Genomic DNA, 16,876 nt, shown 5'->3' on the forward strand with positions numbered 1-16,876 from the left:
ATAGTTGTCATGGAGAAGAGGCTCAGCTGGTTATACCTTGGTGTTTTAGGGAAAACCCCTCTATGTTTTAAAGTAGTCGACAAACTGTGTTTTCCTAGAAAGGTGTACACAAACAAACAAACAATCTTGAAGTTAGAATAACAGTAGTAGTATAGGATCCTCTGTGTTATGTGGACATATTTGAATAAAGATGGCTAGAAACATTCATTCAAGTCTAGAGAACCTTTTCTTATTCATCAGCAAGCTAGATGGAAAAAAAAAAAAAAAAAAAAGGAGATGATCAAAATGCACTGAGTACTGCCCCTAGGATTCTTAGGAGATGGCCTCATTCAGAGGGTGGATCATTCTCAGTTTTCAGATCCTTCTTTGAAACTGGGGAGATCTGTCCACCCACGCTTAAGTCAGAAGAGAGCCTATCATTCTATTCTTTTAGAATATCCAGTTTATTAATCCAGAAAAAAACAAACAAATAAAGCAAAACAAAACAAAACAAAAACTTTTTAATTCCACAAGGCTTCAGTACTGAAGCCTAAAGATGAAGATGTCTCTCAGAAGAGAGATGGATACTTTAACTCTTCAGAGTCTAAAATGCTCTGTTAGTTTTCTCAAAAGGGAGCAACAGGCAACACAAAAAGTTACAGAGTATTGGATCAGCTGCAGCAGGTGTACCCATGCTCTCAGACTACACCAAGACGGAACTAATTCAGTTTTTCCCAATCTTCTCTCATTTTGAGGTTAAAAAAAAGAAAAAAAAAAGTCAAATGACTTTGTAATTTATTTATGACAAAACTATACCCAGGGATGGTGGTCATAACTCATACTGTATCTCCTTGTGACAAGGGAATAAGGGAATTACTTCTGCTTCAAGCTCTGTAACCCACTGAAAATATGAGAATATTTCAGAAGAGAAAAAAAAACTTTGAAGCAAATTCTAGTTTAATATTTTGCCTGTCATTAGGCAAACAATATGTAGATTAGATTAGTTAATTCATTAACAAAACAGGTAGATCCTAAAAATTAACACATCAAAATCCTAAAGGAATAAATGTAATTCAGAGTTAATGAATTTTGAACAGGAGCTGTAACAGTAGTGCCTGACTCAGAGCCGGAGACTGATGTCAACTGCCTCAAAAGAGAAGGGTAGAAGGAAGCAGTGAGCAAAAGCTTTGGTGTATTTGCTCTCAAAGTATGAGTCAAAGGTCATGCATGTGGTTAAATATTTTTGTAACTAGGACATGCAACTTCTTTAGAAGATATCTAAAGAGACAGTGTCATCGATGATCCTTGTGGGTCCCTTCCAACTCAGGATATTCTATGTAGGAGGACATCAACAGAAAGTGTTAGGAGAAGTGTGTAGATCTGACAGTTGATAAAATTGTGAGATCAGTCTAGCACACACATAAAATAAAATCAGCAACCACTATTTCTGAAATATGTAAATCTCCAAACTTGTGCACTCCAATCAGCTGTTAAACGAGAGAAAACATCAGATTATTTGTGTCACTCTGCAGAATAAAGCAGCACTGCAGATTGATAGTAGATTGCTTTGTACTTTTGATACTAGGTGGCAACTTTTTAATACAGAAACATTCAAGTCTGTAGTTGATGCAGACCTGTATGACATGAGAAAAATCATACCTAAGAAACATCACAGTGAAGTATATTGTGTTTCTACTTTCTGTCTACTTGTATCACTAGAAACACAGCACTATTACATTCAAGAATACTGTAAAATCTGTATGTAATACAATCACATATGGTACAGAAAACTTGAGTCCACATCACCTCTTTTGACTTCACTCCTGCTCCTTCGTAAATTAAATGTCATTTTCATAATGGCCCCAATGGGCAAGATGAGGCCCATTTATTCCCTTCCTAGCAAAGCAAAGGTGGTACCACTTCCTAAAGACAAACGTCTGAGAAGGTAATTGTGTACAGTGTATGTGACAGTCTGGATTCAACACAGCTTTAGCATGTACTTAAATGCTTTGTTGACTCAGAAGAGATTGAAAGACATACTAGATGCTTTGAAATTGGGCCCAATTCTTGCTGAAAGAGTAATTAATCATGAAACAACTTCAGGGCTATTAAATCTTGCCAGCCACAGAACAAAACACCTTAAAATGCTCTTTTCCATAAACAATGGTCACTTAATCCTTTTACCTCTCAATTGTTTTTAAATGGCATTTTATTTTGACTCTTCTAACCATCGTTAACTTTCATGTATTAAAGAACCAAGCCACTTCTTGTTTTGTAGTTAACTTGCTCCCTCTGCCTTGCTCTTAAAGTAATGCCATTTTAGTTTTAGCAATAAAACAGTACCTTGAAGCATTGCAAAAACTAGACTGTAACATTTAATAATATCTGGTAATAGCCAAAGAAACAAGTTGTTTATTATTATTATTATTATTAAAGTACACATGTATTCATGGTTAACTCTGGTGTGAACAGAAGTACAGGAAATTATTTTAACACTATCTGATAATGAATGCAGTATATTGTAAGGAATGTATAAATGCAACAGCCAGGCTATGAGACTGGGCATCTCGTCATTCTAGCAAAACTAGCAAAAATATCCTGTATTCTAGATCAAGAAGTTTTTAAAAACTAGAGGATAAAAACTGGATTTCAGATTAGAAAGCTTAGTGTAAGATAAGCTATTTCATGCTCCACTTAAATAAATCTTGTATATGAAGAATACAAAGTATTAAAGTGAAATCTTTTAACACTGGAAAATTCTTCCCTTATTGCAGCATATGTCAAGAATTCATTTTTCCATTCCCATGGAGTTGGATAATGATCCAGCTTACACGATCCAGTGGACGATATAAGACCTTTTAGTCTGCAATAGCTTCTTAGGCTTGAGTCGGGATGAAAACGTTAGTAGGCTAAAATGATTTATGTTATTTATCTACATCCACCTAATAGATTTCTGTGGATATTGAGAAAATGTTGAGTGACGGACCACAATCGCAGCAAGGTATTAGCTGCTGGGGGTATAATGAATTCCTGGCAGACCAGGAGAAGAGTCAGCTGCTGGGCTTCACTAATGCCAGTGGAGACTCACTGGGACAAATAGGTGAGGATCAAGCCCCAGTTTCTGCAGGTTACTGAGGACTGGAGAGAAGATAATTTCTACCTCACGTGAAAAGACACCCAAGCCTGTAACTCTACCTTTAAAACCAGATAAAAACCGAATAACTGAGAGAAGATATAATATTTAAATACCCCAAAAGTTAAGGTGGGAGAGAGGAAGAATTATGCTAACCTGGACCAAAAAGAAAACTCTGCTGGAATTCAAAAGGAATCCCATATACATATACTTTTTTCCTAACTCCTTTTTACCAGTGAAAAAAAAATCAGAGACATAATAAAATAATAATAATTCTAGTACAACTGACAAAGTAGGTTTGAGAGATTGGATGCAGCTGACATCTGAGCAGTTAAAATAGACCTTTCATTTGTCATACTTATTTTATTCTTTCTGAGTCCAAAATACATTTCATTGATTTTCAGGGGGAAATGGTGGTCAAAAAGTGTTTCTATTATGAACCCAAAGGGAGTAATTAATGAGTGTTTTTTTTTTTTTTTTTTAATTTATTTTGTGTGGAGAGGAAGATGGGAAAAATTAGGCATTAAAAATCAGCAATTAGACAGTTAAGTGACACTACAAAATCTGTTAATTATACTATAAAATTAAATTAAAAATTGCAAGACCGTTCCAGGGAAATTCTGAGCTGCAATTAGGATTTAATTTTTTACAGTGTTGAAAAGAATTGAGTGTGATTTTCAAATCAAGCAAATCACGAGGGAAAAGCACTGTCACCAGTGCTTAGAGAATGCACATGAAGTTGAGTAACATTTGTTGTTTCCAGTGAAGGCACTCACAGATGAGCTGATCCCAGCCCTCACCCTAGCTAAGGGAATATGTGGGGCTTGGTGGCTTTGATGCTCCATGCCTGCTGTGGAACCCAAACACCTCTCTGTTCATACCAAAAAGCTTCCTGCATGGTCTGAGCCTGTTTCACACACTCCGTTCCCTGCCTGGCACTTTCCTGTACTTGCTTTCCTCTTGGTGCCAAAGCAGATCCATCAGGCTGCCATGCACCTGTGAGCCACTGCTGACACCTGGACCACTCACCTGGCCATGTGTTAGTGACAACTGCAGGGGGAGACACGCAGCACAGTGTGGGAGCTCTTTCCACTTTCACCAGAGGATCAAAACTGCCCACCAGTGGGATGTGGTAGGTGCTCAGCACTTACATGTCAGACTCTGAGAAGCTTGGGAGCTGCCTGGCCTTCAGAGATTGGCCCAGTGCACATGGGATGGTCTAAGAAATCCTGTGAAAGAAACCTGTGCCCTTCCTCAAGGGAGGAATGCTAGACAGGTGTTTTGTAAGGTGGGGTCACTCTCAGACTTGTCCCACCAGCACAGCTGGGGAGGTGACAAAACATGGTGAGAGCAAAGAGCAGCAGGGTTTGGATGGGGATATCAAAAGATAGTAACTGGAGAAGGCTAGCATCATGAAAAATCTTCAACACCTCTTCAACATGTCTTTCTCCCTTCAGAACTTGCATATACCTGTAAAACTATTACACTTCTCTTTAAAGACAAATGCTTTGGTCTTCATCTTCAGATGAGCGTCAGAGAGGAAGTTTTTCCAGTTAGATAAAAGTACATCTGAAAATATGCACTTTGAAAATCTGGTAACAGATATTCATTAAGGTTGGTTTCCTATAGCAGCCACCAGTTTCCAGACTTGGAAGCTTTCATAGACTTCAAAATTCTACAGTAATTTTCTCTGCTTTCTCCACATAACCATATGGAGATAAAAATAGTTCATTATGTATCAGGCAGGGATTTCTTTACCAGTGACTTTAAGACCAAGAACATATGTGATGTAGAAGCAGTGGAAGATGACCAGCTGTGCTCTCAGTCTGTTCAGTCTGTTAATAGGAATAAACCTTCAGCGTTAGACATTCTAGGGTACAGGTTGCGATGTAATAAGATATGTGGAAGAAAATGAAATATGAAATTGGATAATGTATTTAATTTACTGTACTAATAGGCAGCAGTCTAGCTACGTTGTTGCCAAACAAGCATATTTAATATTTCGCTATGGTGAGTTATTCTGAGGGTAAATTAATTTTCAGAGAACAGTGGTATTTGATGAAGGGAAGCATAAACTAGAAGTCAATAATCTACTGCTCTTTACCATTTTTAAGGCAAACTAGATGTTTAGAAATGTGTTAGAACAGACAAACCCATTTTATTTTTCCATAAAAACCATACCAGTTTTTCTTCTTTCTTTATCTTAAGTACATTACTGTCATCACCGTTCTTGCCAACAAACAGACTCATTGGAATATTTTTCAAAAATGAACACAAACATTGGAGGCAAGCAGGTGGAATGAATTAATTATGAGCATATGGTTCTAACATAATGATTTCTGCAGTGTAGTGTCAGGACATCTAAGGGTCTAGCTATACAACACACTTTGGCAACAAAGATGCTTTAAGAAATTATCATGTACACGGATATAAAAGTTTGTTAATCCAAATTTAGTGAAGTGATGCAGACTGAACACCCTGCCACACACACACATTTCTAGGACATTTTTTAATTCCAGCCCACAGCAATGATGTGGTTTACACTATTCTCCCAGTTGTGTTAGCACAACTGAACATGGTGTCAAACAAACACAGAAAGCAGACACTGGGAGCATCTGTGGGGAAATGGCACTTCTTAGGTCAGCTTCACAGTTAAACTGCTGTATATTATGCCCTATGCTTATCTATATCGACTGCAATTCAAGGCTGCAAGTCCCTTTGTGGTAGAGGCAATTTAAGATGTTACTGGCTGGCATTGACCCTTGGCTAGTTCCCAGTCATCCCTGCTGATGCAAGTTGTTATTCCCTTATTCAGTGGAAGTGATCTGTGAGGTAGATCACTGAAAAAGGTCTGAACCAGAGAAAGACAGCTAGAGAATAGTCAAAAAAAAAAAAGAAAAAAAAAAAGACACCACATATCCACATAGATTTATATAGCCACATGCAATGGAAGCAGCTGGAGGCAAGAAAGAGGGAGAGTGGGCTGTCCATGGGGAGAGTGCCCATACAGCGCACTTCTGTGATGCCAATACCAGGAACAGCTCAGCAACACAGAACCTGTTGTAACACTGGCTGAATCTGTTGCAACGTCTGCTGTCCTACTTTAGGTTAAAAGAATATTATGGTTTTATAGCTATCACATTTTCACTTATGAATCCTTTCTGCTTTTTAATAGTTAATTTTAAACCTGGTAAAACAATGAATGTTCTGAATATGTAGATTGTTATTCATTAGACTCAGTACCATTAAATTTAGCAGATCTACTATGTGAATTTTTTTAAGATGACTGTGAAGCAGAACAGAACAGAAATCCATAAAAGGTGGTACTTTTTACAATCCATTTTGAATTTGATATGAATTTGTGCTATTACTTTGTTTAAAAATATTTGCCTGTCTTTTCAGTGCATATTTAAGCTAATTTTCTTAGAATTCCAGTTTTGTAAAACCTGCTGTGGGACCAGCACTCTGAAGAACCCGAATTTTCAGAATGACCCAAAATGCCACCTTACAGCTGCTATGAGAGGACAAGAAGCAACGATAATTTTAGAGATTATCAAAGTTCTGCAAAATTCAATTGTTCTTAGCAAATAATTGACCTACAGATTATCACAAACAAAGGCAAAAACAAACAAACAAAACAAACAAACAAAAAATCACCACCACTAAACACCCTTCAAACAGTGGCTTTTGTATAATCCAGCAGATGGTGCTATGATGCAATAAACTGGTTCAAGAATACAAGAAATACCCTGAAAGTGAATATTTTACTCCTTTACCTGGTGTTACTGCTTTTTTGGTGGATGGATTAGCTGCAGGGTCTTTTGCTGGCTCTGAAAAACAAACAAACAAACAAAACAAAACAAAACAAAACAATTACTATAGTGTTATATCTTAAAAAACAGAAATATAAGGGAATTCTTCCATTGAGGTAAATCAGCCTGTAGCAATTTTTTTTTTTACTGAAGAGCCAGACAAAGAGATTATCCAAAGAGAAAGGAGCTGAGCTGCTTTCAATTAAATCAAACACATCAACAAAATTGCCAGCCACAGGACTAGTATACATTTGCCGTAAGAAACTGAATCCCTTATTTTAGCTTGTTCCACTTCGTTCTTCCATACCCATTGTCAAAGCAGAGCAAAGCAGGTATTGAGGGGTTTGGGCATGGCCTGCCCACATAGGCAGCAGCTGTGGGCTGGGAGCCTTCACATCTGATCATGCAGCTGTGAGAATAGAAAGTCCTGAACCAGCCTATGGCAGCTGGCGAGTATCTGTCATTTCTGCAGTGGCATCTCTTGGGTTGCCACAGCTACTCAGAGTGGTATCCTTTCCCCCTAGTCTGAATCTCTCCATGATGAAAAAAGTGAGAATTGGGCTACTTCTGGAAAGTATATCCGCACAGACATGGCTATATTGGGAATCTCTCTCCGTTCTGAGGAATGGGGGAACATGAGGGGAACAAATCCATGTTTGGTTCTGCAATTGGAAGAGTAACTGCTTGGTTCTCCTAGCAGAGAAACATGGCCTCTCTGGCTTCTTAGATGTAGCTTTTCTTTTCTTTTTATGAAACATTTGCACTACTCTCTCTTTGTTGAGGTAGAATATTTCCTTGTGGAATGAAGTTCCAAATGAAGAGCATATGCATCCCCTGAGCAGACTTGGAGAATCTTAGCCCTCGGTAGAAGAACCTAACTAGCCTTCAGGATTTATTTACTCTTTACTAGCATTTAGTTAATCCTTTTTATCTGTGGGGGCTGCTAATACAGGCTGTGCTTAAACCAGGATAATCTAACAACTTTCCATAAGCTAAACATCAGTGACTTTCATAATGGATTTTTATATCAACTAGAAGGTCCTCTAACTTATAACTCATATTTCCATACTGTGAGAGGAAATAATTAATCATTTTAATCACAACCTGAATTACAGAATGCCAAAAAAAAAGTTAGTTAATCCTTCACATCTGTCACTGTGTTATTAGAAAGAAAAAGTATATGGCTATATCAGGAATGTAATTTTAAGTTCTTACCCTCCAGTCTTTTGAAATGTTCATAAAAAATGCATCAGATTGTCTTGTGAAACATAATGAAAATAAAATATAGTTTTGCATGTGTGGGATTGTTTTGTTTCCATCCATTTAAAAGTCTGTAGCAGATAATTATACCCTAACTTAGTTATTATCACAGCATTGTAATTACTTGGGGTGCTCACCCCTCCTTCAGGGAAGTATGTAGAAGACCTTGAAGAAGTCTCCTTAGCATTACTTTCCTGAGTGCCTGTTCCCTTAAAAGCAGTAGGATATCCAACACACATATTTTACAAATGGCAAGATAGTCTTCATACAGAAATGCAGGAATCCTGCATGTATTCCCTTCTGAGCTCTCAGATAGAACTTGCTGGCCAACAAGACTATATTTTTATTTTCATAACATGAAAACGTGAAACAAATTAGACGAGGATTCTTTTTTATGGTAGCATCCTTTTTAATTACTTTCAGTTGAATGTTTCATTTTTGAGCAAGTAAAATAATTTTGATTAAAAAAATATACATATATTTTACTAAAAAGTTCTGTATACTTTTTATGTAACTTTTCAATAACATTGAAACAAATGTACTGAATGTATTAAACTTTTTTTTTTTTTTTTTTTTTTTTTTTTTTTAAGTGTATGCTATTTAGTTAATTATAGAATCATAGAATCATAGAAACATAGAATCACAGAATGGTTTGGGTTCAAAGGGACCTTAAAGATCATCTAATTCCAACCCACTGCCATGGGCAGGGGCCCCTCCCACTAGACCAGGTTGCTCAAAGCCCCATCCAACCTGGCCTTGAACACTTCCAGGGATGAGGAATCCACAGTTCCTTTGGGCAGCCTGTGCCAGTGCCTCACTACCATCATGGGCACAATCTAAATCTCCCCCTTTTTAGTTTAAAGCCATTACTCCTTGTCCTATCACTACACTCCCTAACAAAGAGTCCCTACCCAGCTTTTCTGTATGTCCCCTTTAGGTACTGGAAGGCTATAAGGTCTCCCTGGAGCCTTTTCTCCTCCAAGCTAAACAACCCCAAACCCCTCAACCTGTCTTCCTAGGAGGTATGCTCCAGCCCTTTGACCATCTTAGTGGCCCTCCTCTGGACTCATTCCAATATGTCCATAGTTCATTATTCACAAAGTATTTCAGTGCTAATGACTCTACATCTTTATGTGAATAAGTTTTAGCTGAAAATGAGGATGGCAGGGGATTCTTCTGCCATACAGGCTGGGAAAGATCATATATGGTGTCTGGAGTCGGTGTATTCTTTAATCATAAATTTGAATGAGATTACAAAGCCCCATAGTTTTCTGAACATTTTTGTATATTGTACTTTAACTACAGAGATCTGAGCAAATGAAATCTTGCCAGTGTCAAAATATTATTACTATGTTGAGGCATTGATGCTTACAATTTGCAGGAGAAAAAGGTGTAACAATACTCTCAATACTCTTGTCAATAGCAAAACGTTCTCAAAGCTTTTTTTTTTTTTTTTTTTTTTGAGGAGGAGGAGGAGGAGGTTATTTATGCAGAACAGCCCAGCTCCTACCTCTCTTCTGCCTCAGAAGTCTTCCTGTCTGCATCTGTGGTAACTAGATAGGCAAGGCCATGCTTTTGCAATTTGCAAAAATAAATTTGATGGTCCTCCGGCACATTGGACTTTCAGTCCATTTCCCCAACTTGCTGCCACTGCGAGCATGTTCTGCTCAGACCTCGTTTGACATTTCCTTCCCCATGAAACCTTTGTTTTTGACGACAGTGATAGAAAACAAGGAAGGCAAAACTGTCAGTCACAAAGGGGAGTGTAGAATTAGAAGTAGCATAAGAATGGATTTAGAATGTAAGAGGCAGCTGAAGTTTAAACATGTCATTTTTCAATTATAAATGGTGTAGCTACTTTATTCTTTGTGTTTTCAACAATTCAATAACTATTGTGGATTACTGAAACATGCTGTTTGAAACTACATGACATGTAAAAGAGATCATAACCTATTGCACAGTAACATCTTACTTTTGAGTTCTTTGGACACAGCAGCTTCTTTTTTATCTGTAAGGTAAAAAGAAAAAAAATGCATAAAAACGTATATAGGTAGACAGTATATACTATATAGGTAGACAGAGAACTGCAGTACGTATTTTATTGTTGCGAAGTGCATTTGAATGATGCGGTGAATCATTTATTTTCTGTTTCATGATGAAATTGCAACAATTTGCATGTAAGTGTAAATGCAACAAAACGTATATGAATGTAGACATTTATGTTTAATTTCAATATAGTTATCTGTCAGATTCAACATATGGTTGAGTTACCATGGCTTACATGTACTAGCTGAACCATGGTTGCTCACCATGTGTACATTCTCAGGTTGCAGAAATGTAAGGCAAGATGCCCTAGAAACCTAAGCATAAAGTCAAGCAATGAAAAGCACTATCCAGTTTGGTCTCTCTACAACTGTTGACCATACAATTGACACGTAGTTTGGACAGCTCCACACAACGCCTACCCAAAACTCTAGCTGCCATATATTTCCTAAATGCCATAACAAATGGCATCTTCACGTTTAAAGAGAAGAGAGAGAAAGAATCTGAGATATCTCTCCAGTCCAGCCTAGAAGAAAGATCCCTGCTACTTCAAAATTTTCCCAGTTAAAATTCAAGCTAACACATTTCTTTTACATTACATTACATGTGAAAAAGAGAACATGTATGACTGTTACCAAAACTGAGCAAACATGAAATAACTTATGAACCTGAAGTAACTCAGTTCTATGTGTGGACCATGTAAGAATACGCAAAATCTGTCCCTGTTTGTTTTTAAAAAAAGTTAAAATAGCTATAGCAAAATGCAACATGGCTAAACAGAGCTATTAAATGAGCTATTCGGTCCCATGTTCAGTGAAAGTGGCACTGCTGTTCTTTTGTAGAACTTTTTTTCTGATGGCTGAGAGAAGATTTGGAATCCTTAACAAGTAGGTGCAAGTGGGCAGAAATATTCAGTGATAACTCTCCATTCTAGTGGTTGGTGTTATTCTACCTCAGGGAATTTATCTGGGTACAAAAGTGTGCTACTTTTATAACCATACTAAAGACCTTACATATTCTTTCACTAGTCTTATTTGTACAGCTAAAACACTGTTCATCGAGGTCCTATAGGACAGGAAGCAGAGATGCATAGAATAATGGTAGAAGTTACCCCCTTAGGAACCCATGAAGAAATGAACATCCTCTCTAATAATCTACAGGGTGCCTAGAATATAGGCAGGATAAGGGTTATATCCACAACTTATGAATGATAAATTAACTGTGCTTTTAATCACTAATACAAGAAATACTTTAAGGCAGAAGCTGCCAAAATAAGTAGCTTTCAAAGCCAAGACTATCCCATTATCAATAATAATACAAAGTTGCTTCAGACAGCTCTCTAAATTGCTGTGAAAAAGTTGATATGAGATAAAGTAATGCAAATGACTGCCAAGTTGTCTAATAAAGAGTCTGGAAAACTTCAGGGGAAAACACAATTCTATTTGGGTGATATGCTGCTCTGAACTGAAATGTTTCTAGGTTAATCCTTGGCTTCCACTAACTCTCTATGAAAGCATGTTTTGCAGGCATTACTTCAAAGTATGATAATTACTACATTTAGATGAAATTAATCATGAAGCAGCTTTCAGACATGTTATCTGACTAAGGAGCCTATTGAAGCCTTCAAGAAGGGCCTATTAGTAGCCAGATATGGAAATTTTAAAAGGTGTATATTGCAGTGATATGAATCATTTATCACAATAATCTTCTATTGCTGGAGGTTATAAAAAAATAAATAAATTGGCAGTATCATTTATAATAACAAGTGGGATCTAAATAAAGCCCTCGTTTTTTTTTTTTTTTTTTTTAATATAAGCCATAGTTTATTAGGACAGCATACATTAATATATTTTATAGCCATAATTTATGTTAAAAGAATCTGTGTGTTTTTCCATCATCTGAAATATACAACATGTAGTAAATTCTCTGAAATACACAACATCAACATATAGTAAATTCTCAGTAAATATCTGGACAACCTTTCAAGTAAGAGAATATTTTTAAAGAGCTGAAAAATTTTGAAAATTTTGAAAAATTATCAATAGATGATCACAATAACATTTGATTATATGAAAAAGTGAATATTTCTATTCTTAAGCTATTTTTTTTTTAAGGCAAAATGCCTAAAGTTAGATTTCTAAAGCCATACTTATGCAAGTAAGATGGAATGTAGAGGATGTTTAGTAAGACCTTAAACCAAGTGGATTCTTCCAAAGGTATATAACACATCTAGGCACCTCAAGCTTGAATGAAATGAATGAATGAATTAAAGAGAATTAAATTGAATTAATTGGTAGAGCTCACAGGAGACAAAACTGATCGCAACTTCCGAAGTCCCGAAATGCAGTTGCTTCCTATAAGTCACAAACAATAGGTAACTAAACAACTCAAAGGAAAATAATACTGAAAAAATAATTGAATAATGAGTTATATTAATGCAATTAAAGTCTAAGAGCATTTTACCTTATTTAATTTTACTTTGCACAGGTCTTGGTTTTAACTTTTAAATTATAATAGTGTGTAAGTTGTTGGGGAAAGAAGCTTATATTACAACAGGTTTCCATAGTCATGATAACTTTTTCTTAAAATCAGTAGCAACAGCAAAATATTTCTGGCATTTTTGCTAGCCAATCTGTGGTTCTGTTTTCCAGGTTAATTAAGAGGAATTTCCAGAAAAAAGTTAACTTTTGTTAGACACCACTCCTAGGCATCATATAAACATTATCCTAAACACATCTTTGCCAATCATCCTAGGAAGCATAATTGCCAGAGCTTTAGGCTCTTTTCTTTTTAAAACTTTACATTGAATGTCTTGCAATCACAAAGGCAAATGTGTGATATAAGAATGATGTATACAAGTCTTGGAAGCTATGCAACATCATTAAGACCAATATAACACATGAACAGCAGTCTGGGCACTCTAGCAGCCTTGACCAGCAGTGCAGGTAAAGGCACCGTAGCTTCCTTGGTATCGGTGACAGAACTGTTTGACATCCAACACAAGGGATTCTTTTTTTCTTCTCCAAAATAGCCCCACTTCTACAGCAATGTAAATCAATAAAATACTTTTAATAGACCATTGGGACTTACTATAGCAGATGAGACTTCAAAATCTGACCCTTCTGATATTTTGGTTCCCAAATTCAAAGCACACAATTTTTCAGGAGTTGCTGAGAACCTGTTTGGTATTCAAGTCTTCTTAAAAGGCTTATATGGATCACCCAGATACTGAGAGATCCAAAAGTACTGGGTATCTCTGACAATCCTAACCACAAGCTTTTTTTGAAAGCACCTGTAACAGGTTTTAATGTTATAGCTAACAAAATCATTTGTAAGACTATGAAACACCCCTTTTCTTTTTACAGCTATTCTCAGGAATTATTTGAAGACAGTTATATTTTGGTACGTATTCTCAAAAAGCAAAAATGATTGTACAAGGTCCCCTCTTAGGTGACTGAGCAGATTTTTCTTTTACTGGATCTTGAAAAAGAATAAAGAACAGTAAAATATTTAAAATTATTAATAATAATAATAATAAAAAAAACAACAAATGTTAATCAAATATGATTTGACTGTTCTTATCTATACAGGTTAAAAGGATCAATTTTGAATTCAAACTAGGAATAAGCATCTGGCAGCCAGCATAGATGTATCAGTAAAACAGCAAAACAGTACTTTATACTTTCACCTCTTTTTAGCACATAGCTCGATCTTTTCCTCAAGCCTCGATCAGCATTCTTTTGAAGTAAACTATCAATACACAGTAGCTGCAAATGACATCTAAACTACACACGGGGCAAGAAAAAAAAAAATCCCTCTAAGCTCATATAGCGTCTTTCATGCCATTGAGTCCCTAGGAGGTTCGTAATAAGCCATTAGACAAGGATGCCCCAGTGCTCTGCTACAGAATGTGGTGGTTGGAGTTTAAACAAATTTCCAAAATGGAGTATTTCAGACATTGCTCTGATGTGAATTGTAGAACTAGGTTTCAATTTTTTTTTTTTTTTTAGCAATAGATTTGTGATACAATGTCCATTGTACATTTAGGAATAGCAGATCTTCAACAGCTACACACAGCCTATAATTTCTATATATAAACATTAGTTCTGGGAAATAAATGGGTCTCAAATTGTATAATCTTAAAAGACTTCTCTGCTTTTTCTTCCTAGAAAACTTTCACTCATATAAAAATCCTAAATTAAAGGTGTTATTCAGATAAATAAATATTCCAGACACAATCTTCTGATAGCTCTGCTAATGCTGCACTGTTTAAAAAAGCATCTAGAACCCCTTATTGCAAGCATTATTTTTTTCTTGTATATAAACCAACTTTTCTCTTCAGAAACTTACAAAGGAATGTGACAGTAATATCACATTTACAAACAGAAACTAATTTCAGCATCTGTTAGCAACCACGACATCTGAATTAAATAGTACTTGATATCCTAATCAAACATTGTGTAATCCAGCAGGTAAGGTTCAGGATGCAAGGATTCCTAGTCTGATCTGGGCTAAGCACCAAAACTTGGGAGTTACTAGATACCTCTAAAAAACATGTTTCACTGAATGAAAAACTAAAGAGAAATTTAAAATATTAAGCAGTTACTGAAGGAGGAATTCTCCTCCTAAACCTCAGTTGGCACTGACCATCTATCTTCTCTCTCTTAGGTGATGATCACCTCCTTCGGTGTACTTATTCAAACCACATTTGTTGGCTAATGGTCTACAAAGACCCACAGAAAATGAGTTTTGCGATGAAAATACCTCACACAAAGTGACGAGCTGACTTGAAGAATGTTTCTAATAAAACTTACAGAAATTTGCCCTTGTTGGTTTCCTAAAATTTATTTTGACTTAGGTATTCAACTAGTTTTGTAATTAAAAGTAGGAGAACAAAAAGAGCAGAAAAATGATCTGAAACTCAAAGAATCAGAAAATTCTATTGGAAATTGAGTGGATATTTTCCAATGTTTTGAAGACAAAATTGTGCTGTGTCTCAACAAGACTTCTGGTGTTATTGACCAAAGAGCAACTGAGAGCATACTCTGGGAGCTTGGTTCTTGCTTTGCAAATGCAATACAACAGCAGAGCTTTTAAGATGATGCACCTTCCAAATACAACAGCTAATGCTCTTTTTCCTTTCTTGAGCAAGGATTCAAGAGAGGAAATAGAAATAATAGCAGGTGGCATTCAATTGCTGAGAATTTCTGTAATGTGAATGTAAGGAAGTCTCTCGGAGACCAGTCTTAGTACAGTCTGCTCTCAAACTAGCAGATGCACCAGAATTTAAAACCAATTTATTAAGTAGCAAGATTTGTGGTTAATATGATTTAAGAGTAAAACACCTAGATAGCTGAGCATTATGAAGTTAAGAATGAACTGCTATTGAATATACAGTAATTAAAAAACATTCTCAAGCCTTCAAAAATATTGAACTATACTACGATCTAGCATTTTTTGCTTTCATTTACTTGAAATTCTTAAAACTTTTCCCACAAAATAGTATCAATTCAACTAATATTCTTAAACACTTAAACACATAAACACCGAAAAGTCTCATAGAATCATAGAATGGCTCAGGTTGGAAGGAACCTTAAATATCATCTAGTTCTAACCCCACTGCCATAGACAGGCACGCCACCCACTAGACCAGGTTGCCCAGGCTTCATCTAACCCGATCTTGAACACCACCAGGGATGGGGCATCCACTTCTCTGGGCAACGTGTTCCAGTGCCTCATCACCCTCTGAGTGAAGAATTTCCTCCTAATCTCTAATCTAAATCTCCCCTCTTTTAGTTCAAAACTATTCCCGCTTGTCCTGTCGTTATTTCATTGAGCAAAGAGTCACTCTCCATCTTTTTTATGCCCCCTTTAAGTACTGAGAGGCCGCAGTGAAGTAACCCTAGAGCCTTCTCTTCTGCAGGCTGAACAGCCCCAGCTCTCTCTGCCTTTCTTCATAAAAGAAGTGCTTCAGCCCTCTGATCAACTATGTGGCCCTGGACTTGCTCTAACAGATCCACATCCTTCTTGTGTTGGGGGCTCTAGACCTGGACACAGTACTCCAAGTGGGGCCTCACAAGGGCAGATTAGAAGGGGACAATCACCTCCCTTGACTTGCTGGCCACTCATCTGTTGATGCAGCCCAGGATGCAGTTGGCCTTCTGAGCTGCAAGCATGCGCTGCCAGATCATGTCAAACTTTTCATTCACCAGAACCCCTAAGTCATTCTCTGCAGGGCTGCTCTCAATGAGTTCTTCTCCCAGCCTGTACTCATGTATGAGATTGCCCTAACCCGGGTGCAGCGCCTTGCACTTAGACTTGTTGAACCTCATTATGTTCACATTCTCAATTCTCAAGCTTGTCCAGGTCCCTTTGGATGGCATCCCTTCCTTCTGTTGCATCAACCACACCACTCAGCTTGGTGTCATCTGCAAACTTGCTGAGGGTGCACTTGATCACATTGTCTATGTCATTGATAAAGATATTAAACAGTACTGGTCCCAGGACAGACCCCTGAGGTACTCCTCTCATCACTGGCTTCCACTTGAACATAGAGCCATTGACCACTACTCTCTGGGTGCGACCTTCAAGCCAACTCCTTATCCACTGAGTGGTCCACCCATATATCCATCTCTCTCCAATTTGGAGA

At 37.0% G+C, this 16,876-nt stretch overlaps 1 long non-coding RNA gene across 1 annotated transcript in view; it reads right to left on the reverse strand.

Annotated features, from left to right (window-relative positions):
- Positions 1-16,876, reverse strand: part of LOC121067853 — a 36,332-nt gene that overhangs the window by 5,325 nt on the left and 14,131 nt on the right. The window contains exons 3-4 of the long non-coding RNA XR_005818484.1: positions 10,157-10,192; positions 6,889-6,942 (exon numbers count right to left, since the gene is read on the reverse strand). This is a non-coding gene — a long non-coding RNA (uncharacterized LOC121067853). The remainder of the gene's footprint in view (positions 1-6,888; positions 6,943-10,156; positions 10,193-16,876) is intronic.

Source organism: Cygnus olor, chromosome 3, assembly GCF_009769625.2.
Source record: "Cygnus olor isolate bCygOlo1 chromosome 3, bCygOlo1.pri.v2, whole genome shotgun sequence".
In the NCBI taxonomy this organism is placed as follows: domain Eukaryota; kingdom Metazoa; phylum Chordata; class Aves; order Anseriformes; family Anatidae; genus Cygnus; species Cygnus olor.